This window comes from Garra rufa, chromosome 24 (assembly GCF_049309525.1).
Source record: "Garra rufa chromosome 24, GarRuf1.0, whole genome shotgun sequence".
Classification (NCBI taxonomy): domain Eukaryota; kingdom Metazoa; phylum Chordata; class Actinopteri; order Cypriniformes; family Cyprinidae; genus Garra; species Garra rufa.
The window spans coordinates 30,849,040-30,872,385 of NC_133384.1; the positions used below are offsets into that span (position 1 = coordinate 30,849,040).

At 33.5% G+C, this 23,346-nt stretch overlaps 1 protein-coding gene and 1 long non-coding RNA gene across 2 annotated transcripts in view; one reads left to right on the forward strand and one right to left on the reverse strand.

The window, feature by feature from the left end:
• The window catches only part of LOC141300277 (RNA-binding Raly-like protein), an 88,325-nt gene that overhangs the window by 54,229 nt on the left and 10,750 nt on the right, over positions 1 to 23,346 (reverse strand). The gene's annotated exons all lie outside the window — the stretch shown is intronic.
• On the forward strand, positions 557 to 2,589 carry LOC141300174 (uncharacterized). The gene is made up of 4 exons (XR_012341940.1): positions 557 to 960; positions 1,189 to 1,243; positions 1,668 to 1,768; positions 2,328 to 2,589. It is a non-coding gene; the product is annotated as an uncharacterized lncRNA (long non-coding RNA).

Consider the following 23,346-nt stretch of genomic DNA (forward strand, 5'->3'; position numbering starts at 1 on the left):
GAGTGAGCCGTAACGTACACAAGGAGAGAGTTTTTTGAGTTTACAAATCATTAAAAATTCACCGATGGGTAAGTACATTTTGAGATATTTAATTAATGTATTTTATTTTTACTTGTTTTACTCGGAGGAACCAAAAGCAAGTATAAGCACACTGTCAAGTTAAATTAACTTGGGCTAAAGTTAGCTAGTATGCTAAAAGGTAATGTTTAATGCTATGGTCTTTTTTAACCCTAAAAAGAAACTCATCTGTGGCAAAATAAAAAGTTTATGAAAATTAAAAGTTGAAGTAGCCAGCTTTCGAATATGTTTAAGTTTTCTCAATTTGTTGTTTTATGTGTAAGCATTATCACAGAATGTTAAAGTGTGTTTGTGTTAATGACTTGTATGAGATATATTAAAAATGATATATTCAGTATACTATATGCATTGACACACACACACACACACACACACACACACACACATATACATATATATATTTCTTTATTATTAGGCAAGCTATAAAAGGGGAAAAAAAAACAATAGTTAAATGTATATATGTACTTTGATATCAATGACATGCAGCACATAAGAGCACATCGGTTGATTAAACATGTTTAAAGATTAAATTAAAAAGTACTACTCAGATGTAGCATTCTGAAAGTTTATTTCTGAAAATAAATGAAATGAAAGACTGTGATATGTTAAAACTGTAGAAGGAGCTCAGGAATAATTCACTGAAATCTGTAAATTAATTTGAGCTTGGCTGACTTCAATAAGTGCTTTAAAAGTATTTTGTAATTTCAGATTTGCTAAACATGTCCTCTGACTATCAAAGAAACTGGAGATGTCGAAGCGCAAGAGTTGATGCCTTAGCGGAAGAGGACAGCAGCTCAGAATCCGAGGGGACAGTGGAGCCTGCCTTGGTGTTTTACAATTTCAAATAGGTGGAACCAGATAATTACCCCATGCCATCAGCAAGTAAGGAATATTATATGGTGTTTGAAACGCAGGTCATTTATGGGAAATTCATTAAAGCAAAGTTTGCAAACAGTCAGTTTGTAAATCTTTTATTAGAGGTACAAGTAGTTGTTTATCGATAATCTAATGCCAATATCGATACCATTGTTTTTGTTTGCTGTCAATTCTGTCTTGCTCTTGAGTTTTCAAAACATTATTACATTATTTTGATTGTGGTGTCACTTTTAGGTTCAGCAACTGTCCAGAGTTGGCCGAATGTTAGTCAGAGATTGTGTATGAACAGGTATGTATTTACCTAGCATTGTTTGTGTGTTTTGCTGTGTCGAATCTCAGAAAAAAATGACAATAGTAACAGTATCCACAATAATAACCTCAACCTTTGGGAATACTATAATTCTGTCACACACTATATCTACTTATATAATTGCCTGTTTTTGTGTTGAAGTTGTAATGTCTGTGCTAAATCAGGTTGTTCGTAGGACTTCAAACAAGATATAAAAACATAATGTTAGTGTAAGAAATGAATGAGTCATTACTTGTCACAAAAACTTTGGATAGGGATAGAGCACTTATTACATGATAGAGAGTGGTTGTGAAAGTGTATGTTTTAACACTGCATGCAATTGGCAAGCTGCACAGTACTGCTAATTTGTAATACTGATCTTACAATGCATTTTAATATTATGACTGAATCGTTTATTTCGCAGAATCATGTCAAATGCCTTAATGGCAAAATTCAACATGCAGGGTGGTGGCCAGCTGGAAAAGGCTGCATTCAAGGCTACATCTTTATATAATATAATACAAGGTAATTTGTGACACATCGTATGTTCCTTGTGTCTTATTTAAAAGACCTGTTTTTATCAGAAATGTCCAAACGCATAATTAACATGTTTTAGCCCCGGTGTTCTCATATGTGGACATGAATGAAATCAACATCCTGCATCACGAATTAAGTCGTCACTTTGTTTTGAAATGCATAACATTTTTCTGAGATGTTGATTCATGAAACACAGTTTAAAAATTAGACAAATTTAAATAATTACAAATTATCTTATTTCCATAAGAGTGTCACTACATTACTTTTAGACTTTTTGAAGACTAAGAAGAGGGAGTGGTCCTGGTGAAACATTCAATCATTTGGTATCTCAGAGAAGCTCTCAATACTGTGACATGTAGAGTGTCAGAGAAATCCACTAAAATATAATGTTCTCATGTTACTCATATCACAGGTTAATGTGTTCATGAAATGGATGGGAAAAGTCTTGTTCGACTGCATTGTACAATTAGTTTGATAGATAAAAACACTTTCAAAATAAGTGCTTGTTTAACTTTTTGCTTTTTACATTCATATTTTCTTCCCTCAGATGCTGTGAAGAGGTGGAACCCCAATTCAACGGAATCGGAAATTGATGGCGCTATGGCTGAACATCTAAAACATGCTCCAGGAAGAGCAGGGGGTGGGGGTTATAAAAAATAAGTTTTCGGGTGAAAAAGATGTGGGAGATATTTGTGACAGCTCAATTCCTTAAATTTAGTTATGAAACTGAATTTGTTTCGTGATGAACATGTTCATTTTTCCTGTTTCCCTGGTGAATTTGTATTAAAACCATAAAATAAATGTGATAAATAAATTGTGACTTTAGTTCATCCCGTTATCTTTGATCATTTGTAATGAACTACTAAATTGTTAATAATATATCACTTTATTTTACAGTGACCTTGTTACATGTAGTTACTGTAATAACTATAAATTATGCATAATTGCATGTATCAAACCTTAACCTTATATTCAGATGCAGTTAATTATATTAAGTACTTAAATGTATAAGTAAATAATGTGTTGTTTGATCTACACGTGATTATAACGTGTTATATCTAGACGTTTCGGTATGACTGGGCCGATTTTGGCCCGTTTTAGAACCTTTGTCAAGTTTAGATGCTTAAACGTCAAAATCGCCTGTTTACGATTAAACACAATTAGTGTATGATTATTTTATATGCAGGCTTATATGCCTACACTTATGCATAAACACACCATATAAACATCCAGAAGAAGACTAATTCTGACGTCCATGGACGCGCTGAAGAGACGTGGAATTCACGGCCAGAAAAGACGTGGAATTCACGGCCAGAAAAGACGTGGAATTCACGGCCAGAAAAGACGTCGGTTCAACTTCCATTTTGGAACTATTTTTCAACCATGACGGGACGTGTCGGACGGACGTCTTTTCAACGGTCAATACACGTCCAAATGTTTGCTGGGTATGACGTTCCCACGAATTAATATCTCGTGGCCACAACATAATATCATGTTCCCACGAGTTTATATGTCGTGGCCACGACAAACATAAGTGAACCGAAGGTGTCCCCTGGCGGGCACCGTAATTAACAGTATAAACTGTTAAAATAAAAATAAAATAATTCTTGTAGAGCAAATCAGCTTTCTGAAGGATGTGACGCTGAAGACTGGAGTAATTGCTGCCGAAAATTCAGCTTTGCATCTCAGGAATAATTCTTTAAAATATATTAAAAATAGAAATAAATTATTTTAAATTGTATTCATATTTTAATATGAATTGATATTATGTATATTTATAAAATAAATAAATAAACAAACATTTAAAACGTGAATAAAATTCTTTATCTCATATATAATTTTTTAAAAGTATGGGTAAATAAATAAATAAATAAATACACAAATAAACAGATAAATAAATAAATAATATAAACTGTATTAATATAAAATATAAAAATATAAACTATTATTAACAGTATAAATTAAAAATAAAATAAATGAATAAAAATAAAAAATGCATAAAATCTTTATCACAAGTATAATTTTTTAAAAGTTTGGGGTAAATAAATACACAAATAAACAGATAAATAGATAAGTTTTTACAAAAAATACTAACTATTATTAACAGTTTAAATTAAAAATAATAAATAAATGAATAAATAAATGTAAAAAATAAATTAATGAAAATAAATTATTTTTAAAAGTTTGGGGTGAATAAATAAATAAATACACAAATAAATAGATAAATAGATCAGTTTTCAAAAAATATTTATTTATTATTAACAGTATAAACTGGTAATAAAAGTGCATAAAATCTTTATATATATTTTTTTTTCTTGTTCATCGGCCAAACCTTGACATCTCGCTTTGCTTGTTTGAAACCCATTCAAGGTGATTCAATTCACAAAGTTCATTCTGCTGCTGTTGTGTACAGAATAATCAGACAAACTTCTATATATTCATTCAGTATTGTCAGTACTGTAATCTTAGCCGTTTGCTTTTCTTCCTGCAAACAACTGACAACATCCTTCAAATACATAATAATACCCCAGGATATCTGAGGATAATTGAGGCTTTGCAGAATCCTGTGAGACTGGATGAAGATGAGACTGTGAGGATGAAGATGTGAAGATGTGAGGATTTGAGGACCATGAGAGAAATCCAGAAGTTTTGAATTGCATTAATATTCATTCTGTTATCATTAAATCATACTGATTTAAAACGTACATCCTTCCCCCGTCGAGCCAGTCAGATGTGTGATTCATGTTTGCATTAAAGGGCACTTTGAAGTGTGTTTGACATGAGCTGCATAGAATTTTAATGGCTGTTTTTCAACTGGATTGACTTCTGCACTTCCTCACTGCAGCTTCATTTGAAAGTAGAAACTAAAGTGTAATGTTACAAACTCAAGCTGGACTTCAAGTATGAGAAGTGGATGCCTTAAACTTTACACCCAGACTTTCATTAAAGTTTTATTTCACTTTCATAATAAAAAGTTCCTGATAATTTACTCACCCCCATGTCATTCAAGATGTCTGTCTTCCTTCAGTCAAAAAGAAATTAAGGTTTTTGAGGAAAACATTCCAGGATTTTTCTTCATATAGTGACTTCAATGGGGATCAACGGGTTGAAGGTCCAAACTGCAGTTTCAATGCAGCTTCAAAGGGCTCTACACGATCCCAGTTGAGGAATAAGAGTCTTATCTAGCAAAACAATCCATCATTTGCTAAAAAAAATAATAATAATAATATACTTTTTAACTACAAATGCTTGTGATGCATCGCAGACATACTGCAAGGTGAACATTTGTGGTTAAAAGTATACACAGTTGAAGTCAAAAGTTTACATACACCTTGCAGAATCTGCTAAATGTTAATTATTTGACCAAAATAAAAGGGATTATACAAACTGCATGCTATTTTTTATTTAGTACTGACCTGAATAAGATATTTCACATAAAAGATGTTTACATGTAGTCCACAGGAGAAAATAACAGTTGAATTTATCAAACATGACCCAGTTCAAAAGTTTACATACACTTGATTCTTAATACTGTGTTGTTACCTGAATGTTTTTTTTTTTTGTTTAGTGATAGTTGTTTATGAGTTCCTTGTTTATCCTGAACAGTTTAACTACCTGCTGTTCTTCAGAAAAATCCTTCAGCTCTCACCAATCCTTTGGTTTTCCAGCATTTCTGTGTATTTGAACTCTTTCCAACAATGACTGTATGATTTTGAGATCCATCTTTTGACAAAGAGGGACTTATATGCAACTATTACAGAAGGTTCAAACACGCACTGATGCTCCAGATAGAAAAACGATGCATTAAGAGCCGGGGGGTGAAAACTTCTGAACAGAATGGAGATGTGTACATTTTTCTTATTTTGCCTAAATATCATGTTTTTTTTTTCATTTAGTACTGCCCTTCAGAATCTAGAGAATATACTTACATGTTTTCCTAGAAGACAAAATAAGTTAAATTTACCCTGGTCTTCAAATTCCAAAAGTTTTCACCCTCGGCTTTTAATGCATCCTGTTTCCTTCTGGAGCATCAGTGAGCGTTTGAACCTTCTGTAATAGTTGCATATGAGTCCCTCAGTTGTCCTCAGTGCGAAAAGATGGATCTCAAAATCATACTGTCATTGTAGGAAAGGGTTCAAATACACAAAAATGCTGGAAAACCAAAGAATTTATGGGAAGAATTTTTCTGAAAAACAGCGGGCAGTTTAACTGTTTAGGACAAACAAGGGACTCATAAACAACTATCACTAAACAAAAAAAAAAAAAAAAAAAAACACATTCATGGATCATTCAGGTAACAACACAGTATTAAGAATCAAGTGTATGTAAACTTTTGAACAGGGTCATTTTTTATAAATTCAACTATTATTTTCTCTTGTCAGGTCAGCACTAAATAAAAGAAAACAACATGCCTCCTCTTATTTTGGTAAAATAATTACCATTTTGCAGATTCTCTAAGGTTTTTTTTAGAAAATGATTAATCGTTTAACTAGATAAGACCCTTTTTCCTAAGCTGGGATCGTGTAGAGCCCTTTGAAGCAGCATTGAAACTGCAATTTGGACCTGCAACCTTTTGGGTCTCATTGAATCAGTATAATTATTTTATTTGCAATTAACATTGTTTTCCCTGTTGAACATGAACATTGAAGAACAAAACTGTGCCTTACTAGTTGAAAACCACACATTGTGTTCCTCAGAAAGCAGAAAGAAATCTTGATAGGATATTATCTTCATTTCTGAAGATGACAATGAGAATCACTCCAAATAAGCCCAGGCTGACTACGATTTCCCAGCATTTGAAGGAGCCATCTGAATATACAAAGGTGGTCGCAAATAAATGCCGAAACGCTCTCCGCCTCAGGGCGCCCTGTGAGGCTTACGCATAATCGTCAGTTGTGTTGAGATATGTCTGAATGCATGCCACCGATTGTGTCATAATAATGCCGGTTGTCGCCTATCTTACCTCTTTTCTTCTCTTACAGATATTATTATCAATTAATGAGCATGTTCCGTACGATTTCAAGCCCTGCCGACGCAAGATAACGGCCACATTGTATCTGGCACAAACACATTTTATTATCTAGTTTCCGAATGGAGCGCTGGGAATGAAAACCTCACCTTTTCTTTATTTCACACACACTCATGCACACACACACTGATATTTACCCATGGATTTTCTGGCTCTGAGAAAACGCGGCCAGTCTCAGACGAGGGAGAGAAAAAAAGCACAGCATCAAAACAAACAGAGGGCTCAAGCTGATTCATTTTAATAGAAATGAAAGGCCTCACATCCAAAACCGGCCTCTGTGTACAAACTCGCCATGTTTGTTTTCAGTAAACCCAACACTTAGGAATTCTGTTGTGTTCCTTTTATTGCATGGTGTGGCACAGGGACAATGTTTACAGGGCACAGGATAATGCAAACCACAAATACACACACTAGAGCCTTTTTACTGGACTACAAGCCCCAGTAAAATAACACTGTGCCCCTGTAAAATATTCTTGATACTCCTTATGTGTCAATGATAATACTTTAGCAATCAAGTCATGTGTGTTTTCCATTTTTCAATTCAAGGCTTTTTAAGACAAAGGAATATGTGACCCTGGACCACAAAACCAGTCTTAAGTAGCACAGGTATATTTGTAGCAATAGTTAACAAAGATGGGTCAAAATTATTTTCTCAATATTTAGATTTTTTTGCACCCTTAGATCACAGATTTTCAAATTGTTGTATCTCAGCCAAATATTGTCATATCCTAACAAACCATACATTTAGATGTATAAATCTCAATAAAAAAAAAATGTACCCTTATGATTGGTTTTGTGGTCCAGTGTCACATACAGGGAATAAATTGAATGGAACACAGTAAATCAATATGGACTCTAACTGTAAATGTCTTGTATTTGCAATGCCTAAAAGTTTCATAATACATCTTCCAAATGATCTCCATTACTTTTACTTAATTAGATTTACTTAAAGGGATAGTTCAGCCAAAAATGAAAACTACCTCACCCTCAAGCCATTCTAGGTGTATATGACTTGCTTCTTTCACACGAATACAATCGGAATTATGTTAAAAAAATGTCCTGGCTCATCCAAGCTTTATAATGGCAGTGAATGGGTGTTGAGATTTTGAAGCCGACAAAAAGTGCATCCATCCATCATAATAAGTACTCCACACAGCTCCGGGAGGTTAACAAAGGCCGGTTTATACTTTTTATGATGGATGGAGGCACTTTATTGGTCTTCAAAATCTCAACACCCATTTACTGCCATTATAAAGCTTGGAAAAGCCAGGACATTTTTTAATATATCTCCGATTGTATTCATCAGAAAGAGAAAAATCATATACATCTCGGACGGCTTGAGGGCCTGTAAATCATGGGGTAATTTTCATTTTTGGGTGAACTATCTGAATCGTTTTCAGCTAATTTCCACATCAAAATGTTGGGAAATTTTGTAAAAAAAAAAAAAAAAAAAAGTAGCTGTAAAAGTAGACAAACAGCTACAATCCATTGTAGGAAACAAAATGTGATTTTGAAACAAAATGTGAAATGTGAAACAGTGATTTTATGATTCTTTGATAAACAGAAATGTCAAAAGAGCCTTTGGTAAAATTATAATGGGTTTATTGTTATTTTTTATCAATTTAATGTGCCCTTGTTGGATAAAAGTTTAATTTCTTTAAATAAATGACTGACTCTGTTATTTTAAAGCAAAATAAAATGCATCCATCATAAAAAGTGTTCCACACAGTTTCTAGGGGTTAATAAAGACCTTCTGAAGCAAATCTACGGATGCAAATGATGTAAATGTGGGCGTAGCGTAAGCTCCGATGAGAATATGTCTCACGAGAACCAAGTTTTCAAGTCTCCTCTAGGCCTATATATATTTTTCTTTACAAATCCTTGTTTTGTACTTCTAATTTGCGACCAGTGTTTTGTTTTGCTCTCTCCACTGTGCTTCCCTGTTCGTCACTTCTCACTGGAAGTGAGAAGCCATGTGCAGTACTTTTTATGATGGATGGATGCACTTTATTACACTTCAAAATCTCAACACCCATTCACTGCCATTATAAAGCTTGGAAGAGCGAGGACCTTTTTATTATAACTCCAATTGTATTCGTCTGAAAAAAGAAAATCATATACAACTAGGATGGCTTGAGGGTGAGTAAATCATGGGGTGATTTAAATTTTTGGTCAATTTAATGCGTCCTTGTTGAGTAAAAGTATTATTTCTTTTAAAAAAAATGACTGGCTGTGATCTTTTCAACAAAAACAAAGTTGGTCTGAGGTACCTTAGAAGACACCATAATGTTCAACATCATGATTTTAAATGCTGTCTATGTAGGCCGCTGACTGTTTTGGAACAGAGTTCTCGTCTTCATATCAGGTTGGCATCTGTGTCTATAGCCATATGAAACCTGTCAGTTGGTTGTGTTTAATTTGGGTAATTCGGTAGACATCGCTGTCCAGAATAAAACCCAGGAGAGAACCGCCGAGGGGGTTCATGTGCCAAAATATGCTCATTACACACTGGGCCAGAGCTTCGGCGTGGGCAAAGTGAAATGGATTATCTGAGCGCACTGTTAGGACAAACAGCTCTAATTCTTTGATTACAAATTAGAATTCATGTGCAAGGAAATTCCAAGCTGTAAATCAAAGCCATGAATGGCAAATCCTCAAGTGCACTGCTGTCTGCTGTTTCCTTTGAAAGAGAAATCTGCATATGGGTAAATGTCACAAAAACAAATCCAGGTCACAATTTTCTGGGAAATCAAAACTGAAATTATGTTTTGCATTTGAAAAATGAAGCCTATCTATCTATCTATCTATCTATCTATCTATCTATCTATCTATCTATCTATCTATCTATCTATCTATCTATCTATCTATCTATCTGTATGCATGCTCAGCGGTAATTTTTATTATATTTTCATTGCGAAATTTTTTATATTTAAGACCATGTAATTATATTACATGTATACATGTATATGTATTATATTATATCTAAGACCATGTAAAATTATTTTTATGCCAGTTAAGCACATTTTAGCACCAGAATTTTATTATAAAAATTTTAATTTGAAAAAAACAAAATGACTTCATACATCACAGTACAAGTATAACACACTTTTGCTAAGAAAATCATTATATTACAGTATTTTTATTAATAGAAACAAATTGCTGTTATAGTGTTTATTGTATTTATGCAAACAAAACTACAAATAAATTATATTCAGCCTAAATAAATAAAGAATGCAATGCAATGCAATGCAATAAATTAAAATAAAATAAAATAAATACAGGAAACTAGAAAAACTATGACATAAGGGTTATTTATTTATTTATTTTTTCAAAATTAAGATGTATACATATTCCGAAAGCTAAACAAATATGCCTCCCATTGATGTATGGTTTATTAGGATAGAACAATATTTGGCCGAGATACAGCTATTTGAAAATCTGAAAATATTGAGAAGATCGCCTTTAAAGTTGTCCAAATAAAGTTATTAGCAATGCATATTACTAATCAAAAATTAAGTTTTGATATATTTACGCTAGGAAATATCTTCATCGAACATGATCTTTACTTAATATTCTAATGATTTTTGGCATAAAAGAAAAAAAAATCATTTTGACCCATGCAATGTATTTTTGTCAATTGCTACAAATCTACATGTGCTACTTAAGCCTGGTTTTGTGGTCCAGGGTCACATATTAAAATGATTTCTGAAAGATCATGTGACACTGAAGACTGGAGTAATGATTTCTGTTTTTATTACAGTATATCTGGCAAAATATAAAATAAATGCACCCTGCATAAGCATAAGAGACTTCTTTGAAAAACATGTATATGAATATATATATATATATATATATATATATATATAAACACACACATATATATACATATATATGATTTTTTTGTAAAAGTTTGTGACAAATTCAATACTAGGAACCTTGCATGTTTACAGTCCTGACAAATTCAATTTTATGCATGTATATGCATGTACGCATAGCTTATATACAACCCGCACAACAATGTGCGAGAGTGCATTAGGGATTAATATCCTGCATAAGAATGAGATACCAATCCTTGAACGAGAGCGGAGCTGGATTTCAATTACATTTTCATCCCTGATGTAATGTAATGTTTGTGAAGCAGGTCTGACTGACCTTGTGTAATCAAAGCTGGAACAACACAATCACACTCCGATTTCAGCAATACCACAAACAGAGGTGCTATCTACCCCATTTCCCTCTCGATTATGTATGATGCCGTGACCGTCCGATAGCAGACCACAGCATAAGCCAGCGGGCCACAAATCACGGACAACGGGACGTCAGATGAGGACGCTGTTTGTTCAGCAGTCACCTCGGTCTGCTTATAATGAGCGCACAAACAAACACACACTCACGCAGACACACTCAATCATTCTGGATGCATTGCGATCGCTCACAAGGTCAATGAGCGGTGAAGACAGATAGACGTCTGGAAGACTGTCAGAGCTAAGTGTCTCCCGCTGCAGATAGACTTCAGATAGTACACAATGATGTCAGCTGGAGTATGAGATCTGCTCTACATGTGCCAATAAGTGATTAGAGATATTTTGTCCTCTTTCTGTCTTTTGTCCTCCCCTTAATTCTTAATACTGTGTTGTTACCTAAATGATCTACAGCTGTGTTTTTTTGTTTAGTGATAGTTGTTCATGAGTCCCTTGAACTGTTAAACTGCCCGCTGTTCTTCAGAAAAATCCTTCAGGTGCCACAAATTCTTTGGTTTTCCAGCATTTGTGTGTATTTGAACCTTTTCAACAATGACTGTATGATTTTGAGATCAATCTTTTTACACTGAGGACAACTGAGAGACTCATATGCAACTTTTACAAAAGGTTCAAATGCTCACTGATGCTCCAGAACGAAACACAATGCATTAAGAGCAGGGGGTGACAACTTTTGAACGGAATAGAGATGTGTACATTTTTCTTAATTTGCTTATTTAAATATCATGTTTTTTTTTTATTTAGCACTGCCCTTGAGAGGAAAAGAGATACTTACATATTTCACAGAAGACAAAATAAGTTAAACTTACTCTGATCTTCAAATTCAAAAAGCAAAAAAAAAAAAAAAAAAAAAAAATATATATATATATATATATATATATATATTACTGATAATAATTATGATTAGTTCAATAATCTACAAAAATTAGGTTTCCCAAAAAGTGCTTTCGGCAGCGATGCTAGAAAAGAACCATTTGTGCTGCCCCAGAGAACCTTTCAGTCAACAGTTTTTAAAAGAATAATTTTTTTCTATTAGTTATAAGAACATTAAAAAATCTAAAGAAACCTTTTCAACTATAAAGAACCTTTTCTATGTTTGAAACGTTCCATGGATGTATAAGGTTCTTCATGGAACCACTGATGCCAATAAATAACCTTTTTTTAAGAACTGGAACTGGGCAACTTTTTACACTCTTAAAAATAAAGACTTTTTATTGGCATCAATGGTTCTATGAAGAACCTTGAACATCCATGGAAACTTTCAAACATAGTAAAGGTTCTTTATAGTTAAAAAACGTTCTTTAGATTTTTTTAAATGTTCTTCAAAGTGGTTCTTCTAGGTTCTCATGGGATCACTGCAAAAACACCCATTTATAACCTTTATTTTTAAGAGTGTATACTGCTACAAATCCCTTGAAAAACATGACTCATGATGAAAGAACTGAAAGATGAGAGATCGAAAAACAAGCTAAAGTGGCATGCTTGCGACTGCGTTTTTACATCACATTCATTTTTGCTCCTACTTTTGGGTAGGTTTAGTTGTAGTGCAGATGGTACATATTTTTAAAACATCATGGAGTATTGGAGTTATAGCGGCACTCAACGGACATTTGTGACCCTGGACCACAAAACCAGTCTTAAGTCGCTGGGGTATATTTGTAGCAATAGCCAAAAATACATTGTATGGGTCAAAATTATTGATTTTTCTTTTATGTCAAAAATCATTAGGAAATTAAGTAAAGATCATGTTACATTAAGATTTTTTGTAAAATTCCTACTGTAAACCTATCAAAATGTAATTTTTTATTAGTAATATGCATTGTTAAGAACTTAATTTGGACAACTTTAAAGGTGATTTTCTCAGTATTTTGATTTTTTTGCACCCTTAGATTCCAGATTTTCAAATAGATGTATCTCGGCCAAATATTGTCCTATCCTAAAAAACTATACATCTCATATATCTCAGTTTTGTAAAATTTAACCTTATGACTGGTTTTGTGGTCCAGGGTCACATTTAAAGTCAGAACTGCTGTGACACGTAGAAAACCAACGTCACATAAAACACACCATATGTACGTTCATCTGTTTCAGAGTAAAAATTCTTCTTGCGAAAACGCTCCCACAGGTGCGTTTTCGTCATGAGATCAGGTTGGATAAAACAGTGTAGAGGAGAGAAAGGGGGGCAAGATCGGGAAAGGTCCTCAAACCGGGATTCGAACTTGGGACGGAAATAGCGGATCAATGCTATAAAAAAATTCGCTGTCCACAAGGCTATCGGCGCCGATGAACTTGAGTGATTTTGATAGCCACTTTCCCGAGGAACACGACTAATTTGGGCTAATTTTGGCCGTGATTGGGAAAGTTATAGGGACCAACTAGGCTGGTTTTGTTATGCAGACCTGGCAACCCTGATGTAATTATGCAGTATTATATATATATAGTTGTACTCTTTACTGTTGCCAAGCAATGTAGCAACTTTATCACTACTTTAAACAAGGCTCATCCAATTGTAGACACCTAAAAATGGGTCCCAGATCAAAGTAGGTTGAGAACCTTTATATAAAGCAAAAGGGATGCAGAGAAAATGGAAGATTAAAGCAGTAGTAAAAAGATGCAAGATAGATATTGACCTCTCCTGAGTCCTGGCTCCATACGTCTGGCCTTTATAGTTGCTCTCTTGCCATGGTGATTATTTTTACTGCGTTTTCAGGCCATTCTTGTGTATCTCAACGTCACAAACGATGACTGAGTGCTGGGTTTCTGTCACCGTAATGCCGTTAATATGGATTTTTTCATCCGATTCCTGCACACAGTGGCGTCTGGAGAACTGATCCGCCTGTTTTAACCCTGAAGTTCAACTCAGCTAATGTCTCGGCTATGAACCTGTACTGTAAATCCAACCGATGATGGATTCTCCAAGCATCTGTCATCTACAGTTACAAACATAATCTTGTTTTCGTTGATGAATAGAAAAATCAACATTTGTTTCATTTACACTACCAGTCAAAAGTTTTTGAACAGTAAGATTTTGAATGTTTTTAAAGAAGTCTCTTCTGCTCACCAAGCCTGTGTTTAGTTGCTCAAAAGTGTAGCAAAAACTTTATAATATTTTTACTATTCAAACAACTGTTTTTTATTTAAATATATTTTAAAATGTAATTTATTCCTTTGATCAAAGCTATATTTTCAGCATCTTTACTCCAGTCTTCAGTGTCACATGATCCTTCAGAAATCATTCCAATATGCTGATTTGCTGTTCAAAAACCATTTATTAGTATTATTAGTATTATTATAAATATTTAAATAAGTAAAAAAAAAAATCAGGATTCTCAGCATTTATCTGAAATAAAAAGCTTTTGTAACATTATACACCATACCATTCAAAAGCTTTTGGGGAAAGACATTATAGAAATTAATACTTTTATTTAGCTTTAAACTGATCGAAAGTGATGATAAATGTATTTATAATGTTACAAAAGATTTCCATTTCAGATAAAAGCTGTTCTTTTGAACTTTATATTTATCAAAGAAACCTGAAAAAATTCTACTTAGCTGTTTTCAACATAATAATAATAAATGTCTTTTAAGCAGCAAATCATAATATTAGAATGATTTCTGAAGGATCTTGTGACTGGAGTAATGATGCTAAAAATTCAGCATTGAAATCAACGGAATAAATTACATTTTAAAATTTAAATAGTAAAAATATATACATTTTTTTTTTTTTTTTTTTTGCTGAAGGTTGGATCAAATAAATGCAGACTTGGTGAGCAGAAAAGACTTCTTTAAAAAACATTCAAAATCTTTATAATTTTTTTTATTATCTTACTGACCCCAAGCTTTTGAACGACAGTATATCTTAGACTCTATTTGCATTTTTTTTTCAGGTTTCAAGCATAAACCTCACTGATTATTCATCAGTCTCTTAACTTTGGTAGGACCACGTCCCTACTGTCCAAATCTGTACCTATTTGATGCATGTGTATGAATTCGTAGCTCAATATTAGCGCAGCATCTCTAATTCCCAGCACGTTAAAAAACATGTCATAAACTCTGATTAGTCTGGGCCTGCTGAAACCTTGAGCATATAAAATGGGCTTCGAATCACGGGTGTGCTGTAGATATTCGTAAAGCAGACATTTTTTATCCCGAGGTCCTGCTAACTGTCTCCTACAGGTGCTTCTCTCTGGAGATGTCATTAGCAAGCCAAGTCTGACTGTAGCTGCAGGCATGAGATTCTTTGTAGTCAACTAAGCAGTACAGCGTCCTCAACACCGCATCCAGGGAACACAAGCTCTGGCTCGCGGTACCGATCGAGAATTTCTGCTGCCCTGAGGCTTCTCATCCATCACCGCAGCTCATCATCTTCAGCACAGAATGAGGCCTTCAGAAACTACAGCCAATAACAGCATGCTGGTCTGTATGTTCTTTATTGACACTACATAAAAACCTTTGGTTTGAGTTACCTTAAAGGGATAGTTCATCCAAAAATGAAAATTCTATCATTAATTACTCACCCTCATGTCTTTCCAAAACCATAAGATCTTCAGATGTCATCTTCAGAAGACAAATTAAGGTATTTTTGATGAAATCCGAGAGCTTTCTGACCCTGCATAGACAACGCAACTGACATGTTCAAGGCCCAGAAAGGTAGTAAGGACATCATTAAAATAGTCCATGTGACATCAGTGGTTCAACCGTGATTTTATGAAGCTACAAATACCTTTTGTGGGCAAAGAAAACAAAAACAACTTTATTTAACATTTTTTTCTATTCTGTGTCAGTCTTTGCCATGCTTTCAGAAACGTAATACGAAGTATTAAGTACAGTTAAGATGTAGCGTTAAGTATATGACTCTGCACAACAATTATTATGATTTTAATGCATTTAATGCATGTCATAATCATGCAAATACATTAATATGGTACTGTACGAATGTTGTTATAGACCAGGCAACACTAAAATCTAGTTTTACTGAATAAACATAGACTTATAATAATGTTTAAAAGATTAAATCAATCAAAAATCGATCCTAAGTCAAAGTTAATTTCAAATAAATGTTTCTATTCATCAAAGCATCCTAAAAAACATCACATTTTCCACAAAATATTAAGCAGCCAACTTTTTTCAAAATTGATATTAAGAAATGTTTCTTAAACAGCAAATCAGCATATTAGAATGATTTCTGAAGGATCATGTGACTCTAGTAATTATGCTAAAAATTCAGCTTTGCATCACATAAATAAATTTAATTTTAAAATATATTTCAATAGAAAACAGTTATTTTAAATTCTAATTTTTTTTTCATAATTTTACTATTTTTACTTTTTTTGAACAAACATGGGGTGCATAAGAGACTTCTTTCAAAAACATTTAAAACTTCTCACCAACCTCAAACTTTTAAACAGCAGTGTACATCCAAGAAACAGTGTGTGATTTTTCTAAGATACTGACAATTTGACTGGAAGAGAAACTTGAAACACAATTTTCCCTTTTTATTAGATTTAAAGGGATGTATTTGGCCACGGCATCACATTTCCTGCTATGAAAACATTTATACGGCCATGCGTGGTGGTCCTCAGACGTGGTGCACCTGGGAACATGCCAAAATGCCCATATGGTTAATCTAGTTTAATGACTTTTAATGTCTTTAAGTAAAATTAAAAGAACAGGTTTCACGGTGTCATTTTCTAGAGGTCATAGGTGTTAGTGAATAATTCAAATTCAATTTGTTTGGTGTTTACGCTCTTAAAAATAAAGGTCTTTAAAAGATTCTTCACAGCAATGCCATAGATGAACCATTTCTGGTTCCACAAAGAACCATTCAGTCAAAGGTTCTTTAAAAAAACACTGCTTTCTTACCTTTTCATAATCTGAAGAACCTTCTTTTGCCACAAAGAACCTTTTGTGAAACAGAAATGCTCTTCAGATGTTAAAGGTTCTTTATGGAACCATTTAACAAAAAAAAGGTTCTTCTATGGAATTGTGAAGCACCTTTATTTTTAAGAGTGTAGAGAATGTGACTAGGGCTGCAAAACATTTTGGAAACTTTACAGGAGTTTTTTTGATCTTCCAGGGTTTTTTTGCAAAAATTCCGTAAATTTTCCACCCCTTTGCAACCCTACATCTGACTAAATGTTATAATAATTATTTCAATGACAAAAATAAATAATAAATCCCAGAGGTCCGGAGGTATCTACTGGCACATGTGAACCAAACATATGTGTGAACGGACATGGCACTGGGCGACACACGGAGATCTGCACTGCGGTTCACTTTAGCACATTCACAGATACAAAGACAGAACTGAAGAATCCTGCAGTCAATACGAAGAGAACAAGCGGAAGCATCCCACCGACAGAACAACCTCCACGTGCCTGAGGAGAGAGCAGCTCTTCACCTGGGGCAAACACATGCTACGGACACACACACACACACACACACACACACACACACACACACACACACACACACACACACACACACACACACACACACACACCAGCAGAACTAACACAAAGACTTCAGCCTTATAATTCATTCAAAGCCTTCACATCAGATCATCTCATGAATAAAGTAAATATCTGCAGTACATCTTTCACTAGAGGGGATATTAAACTCTAATGAATTTGGAGGGGAAATGTCTTTGCACTTTATTCCAAGTCTTCTGAAGTCATACGACAACTTTGCATGATGAGTGAAATATATAATAATAATTCATTATTCTCTAGGGGCCGCTTACATGGGCTAGACAGTTCTTGGTATTTTGTGATCATGTGAACAGAACTGTAATTGTGCCATTAAAATAATATTTCTGCATGTTTAAATTTAATAAATAAATTAAATTTGTATTTTTGTTTAAATAAAACATTAATATAAATATGTATACATATATTTACATAATTTTAGAACAACATGAATCATTTGTGAGTTTATATAACTCGCAATTCTGTTTTTATCTTGGGTTTTTGAGTTTATATCTAACAATTCTGAGAAAAGAGTCAGATTAAAAAAAAAAAAATAACTCAGAAATAAAATCAGAAATGTTATATAAAACGTTGCAGTTACCTTTTTCATGGTGGAAACAAATTTTCACTGTAAACAGACTAGTTAATTTCTAATTCAACATAACAGAAAAATGACTTGTGGTTCAGTAAAAGAGTCAGTTGTAAATAAGGTAACTGCTCTGAATGATTCACTGACTAAATGTGTTCGATTCAAAAAGCTAATTCAAAAGAACCAGCAGATAGAAGTTCATTGAAATAATCAGTTGTGAACTTTGTGACTGCTCTGAACAATTTGCTGACTAATTGTGTCTGATTTAAACTGCTAATTCATGCTATTTCATGAATCATTTTGACTGACTCGTTAAAAAGAACCAGCGCATAAAAGTTCAGTGAGAGAATGTTGCAAAACACTATTTGCTCTGAACGACTTGTTGACTAAATGTGTCTGATTCAAAACGCTAATTCATGCTGTTTTGTGAATCGTTTTGACTGAATCATTAAAAAGAATCAGCACATAAAAGTTAAGTGAAAGAATCAGTTGTGAATTCTGTAACTGCTCTGAATGATTCACTGACTGAATGTATCTGATTCAAATAACTAATTCATAATTGACTGACTCGTTAAAAAAACAGCACATAAAAATTAATCGAGAGAATCAGTTGTGAACTCTGTAACTACCCTGAATGATTCGCTAACTGAATGTGTCTGATTCAAACCGCTAATTCATGCTGTTTCGTGAATCGTTTTGACTGAATCATTAAAAAGAATCAGCGCATAAAAGTTCAGTGAGAGAATGTTGTAAAGTGAAAGAATCAGTTGTGAATTCTGTAACTGCTCTGAATGATTCACTGACTGAATGTATCCGATTCAAATAACTAATTCATAATTGACTGACTCGTTAAAAAACAGCACATAAAAATTAATCGAGAGAATCAGTTGTGAACTCTGTAACTACCCTGAATGATTCGCTAACTGAATGTGTCTGATTCAAAACGCTAATTCATGCTGTTTCGTGAATCGTTTTGACTGAATCATTAAAAAGAACCAGCGCATAAAAGTTCAGTGAGAGAATGTTGTAAAGTGAAAGAATCAGTTGTGAATTCTGTAACTGCTCTGAATGATTCACTGACTGAATGTATCTGATTCAAATAACTAATTCATAATTGACTGACTCGTTAAAAAAAACAGCACATAAAAATTAATCGAGAGAATAAGTTGTGAACTCTGTAACTACCCTGAATGATTCGCTAACTGAATGTGTCTGATTCAAACCGCTAAATCTATTTCGTGAATCATTTTGACTGACTTGTTAAAAAGAACAAGCACATAGGCTAAAAGTTCAGTGAGGGAATCAGTTTTGAACTGCTCTGAACAATTCACTGACTTAATGTGTCTGATTCAAACCACCAATTCATGCTATTTCATGAATCTTTGACTGATTCGTTAAAAAAAACCAGTGCATAAAAGTTCATTGAGAAAATCAGTTGTGAAATGTGTAACTGCTCTGAACGATTTGCTGACTGAATGTGTCTGATTCAAACTGCTAATGCATGCTCCTGTATTTTGTGAATTATTTTGACTGACTCATTTAAAAGAATCAGCACATAAACGTTTATTAAGAGAATCAGTTGTGACCTCTGTAACTGCTCTGAACGATTCACTGACTCAGTGTGTCTAATTCAAACCACTAATTCAAGCTATTTCATTGTTCATTATTTTTGACTAACTCATTAAAAAGAACCAGTTCAGTGAGATAATCAGTTTTTTTCCTGTCAGATTTTACATTTTTACTTTTTAATTTTATGAGTAACTATTTTACGGCGGCTTTGAACATGGCGCGTCCGATCTGAATTTAAAGCCAGAACTATCAGTTTTCTAATATACGCTCTGTCACAGTATTTCTGCAATCATACCATTCCCAACATTTCCCTCAAAGAAATAACCTTTGCTCGGTTTCTGTTATTAAGCAGGGATTAGTGTCTTGTGTAAAGGCTGAGTATTAGAAACAGAATCAATACTTATGTTCCACGGCTGGCACTAAATGGCCGGAGGGGAAAGCTCTGGGAAAAAAAAAAAAAAAAAAAAACGACAAGAGAAAGATATATATAGATTTTGTTTTTTATATAATAAAACAAAATGCCATGGTTTTCTGGCCCTGTCTGACCCTCGAAATATTTGGTCTGAGATTGCCGCAACACAGGATGCTCAAGGTGTTCAAAGACAAATCCAGTACATTGAAGCTCTTTGTTGGATGTATGAAGTAAACAACAGCCTCAGAAATTCACCGCTTCAGCAGGAGAAATCAATGGAGTCTGACAGTGAAAATACAGAATAACAGCTTCTTGGTTACTGAATTATATACATTTTATCTTACATATTTTGCAGTTCCTCGAAATGAGTCATTGTGCTTAATGCATAAGAATAACACTATCAATAAAATAAATATTATACAGTTTTGTGTAGAACATTTTAATGAGTAAAACATACTGAGTGCACCTTTGACAGTTCTTTGCACTGCTGCTCACATTATAAAACGGCATCTAAGCTTTATTTGCATTGCTATTTCTGAAAATCAAAAAACCTAAAATTATGCAAGCATATTCCACTACAACCTCGCTATCAAATTTACATACACATCTCTCCACAAACCAGGAATTCATTGTGGACTTTTGTTCTGTCATTAAAATCCACTTTGCATTTCCCAGATTTACTTTTAACTGCCGTACAATTGGCAAGTGAGCTATTCTGTCATTTCCAGATCTGTATTGACCCCGATTGCCTTTAAAGCAGAGCATTGTGGGAAGGCACCAGGTAAGAAAAAGGGGTAATTATACTTCTCTGCGGTTGCCATGGCAAATGCAGACGCAGATTTGTCTCTGTTCACTTATTGTGCTCAATTTTGAGACCCTTAAGCATGTGGAAATTTGCCTGCTAGACGGATAATTCCTATAATTCTTTATTGCGATTGTAACGGCATAAAAAACTGTTTTATCTGGAATGAGACAGCAGGAAACCTTCCTTGCAGAATGAAGCTGAATAACAAAGACTGCAATGTACCTGTACCTCTGAAAATGTCTGATCATAATGAGATTTGCCTTCCAGCAGTAAATACTCCCTGCACGCAACTGTTGTTTTTAGGCTCCGTGTCTGTGCCATTTTACTTTTTATAGCTCTCTAGATACACCAACTTAGTGAACAGAAACAGAATTCAAAACAGCTCATATGCAGCTACTAAAACAGGTTATTGTCCTATATATATATTTATATATACAGTGTTGTGCATGTTACTTCCAAAATGTAATACATTATATATTACTACTTACTGTCTTTTAAAAGTAATTAGTTACATTACAATATTACTGTCTCTAAATTGTAATGTGTTACACTACTTTTAAGTTACTTTTGAGTTACTTTCATCAAAATATCCACAGATTATAAAATGCCAAAATATAAGTTTATAGCTGCTCATTATACATTAAGTTTAGGATAGCTAGCATAAAATTATATTCAGGTAGGCCTACTGGTATGTTACGTTTAGGTTAAACATGGATAACAAACCGCATTAATACATTCATAAATAACACCAGTAAATAAAGCGAAGTGTTATAATGTACAATCATTAAACACAATAAATAGCCTATAGGCTATTTTAAATGGTTTTCAGAACAAAACAAGAATGAAGAATATAAGTTGCTAAGCAAGCTAAAACAAATGAGGGTAAAAGCGAAACTGAAAGCAAACAGCATTGTTCTGACGCAGCCTACCTCTCTTATTCGACATGAATCCAATTAAATGTGTCCATATTCGTGTATTTGAATGCCAAACTTCCTGCATGTATATGGGCCATTCTACGAATTTTTCCGAAGTCAGAGTTGAAAACTTCTTAAAAAAAATGTCTTGTATGTATGCAGATTGTATAAATTGTATAACATTCTACCGAAACACAGTAATAAAAATTTTATTACAAGAGTTATATTGACCTATTATGATTTTGCTTACATCTAGGTTGTAAATATATATTTTTGCTATTTTATTAATTTTTTACAGAGGTAAATCAATAACAATTACATTTTTAACATTATCTCAAGTGTAATTCATGAGATTTGTTGTATTCTGAATCCAATTTTCCTTGTAAAAGGCAAAAAGCTGATCATACTGATTTCAAAGTTAAGGATTCATTAATTTAAATATACATTGAACCAAAAACTATCATAACATCTTAACTGATAATTCAGTATACTTTATTTTTGACAAAACATCCTATGTTTCAGTAGGGCAGCCACCACCCAAATGAAAGTACCCAATAAATTATGATTTTATATTATATACTGATATTTTAAATATTATTTCAATAGATAATAAAAGGATCTTAGTAAACATCTTAGTAAACAACACAACTAGGGTTGTGGAACAGCAGTTTGCACCAATTCTAGAATGTAGAATGGTATACCAGTTTAAACTGGTCAGGTTTCAATGGAGAATTCTGTCACGATTCAGCTCCAGAAAGAACAAGACACAAATTTCAAAAGCAGTGGTATAAACTTCCATGTATAATTAATTGGGATGTGGAACATGAACTTTTATCCCCCAGGGAAAAAAAGGAGGAATGAACAAGATTACTCTCAGGATGTGAATATGAATCCCTGCGTTGTTTCTCTTTCTCACCAAATATCCCACATACCCAAACACCAGATGAAGCTTGGCAGGCCATGAAATGTCTCTCTAGCGTTCTCCAACTAGATTCTGTACAGCAGCACATGCCTGACACAGTCCATTTACAAAGGCAACACTCCTGTGGTGTCTTAACTCAACTACACTTTTTACACATTTATTTTTTATCAGTTTTACACAAAAACACAGAAACAGAATAACATATGATTTAAATTATATTTAGCTTGCTATTTTGTTATTTTACATACAGTGGGTCATCTCATTGTTGAGATCACAGTACATTACATTAAAATTATTATTTTTAAATTCAGATATATTTAAATTATAAATATGAATATAAAATTTATCACCCTTTGTCATTCTGAATAGATACTTGGTAATATGTTACTCTAAATACTTGTTTAATCAAAAAAATTTGCATATGGTGAAGTGAAAATCCCCCTTCTTTGACTTAGATTTACATTTTTTATTTAATTTAACTTATTTATTTGTTTAAAAATATATATGTTTATCTCTATATGACAAAATCCAAAGTCTAAATAAATAAATAAAATATAGCAATATTTAATCAAAAGTCAATAACCTGCCTCCAAAACATAT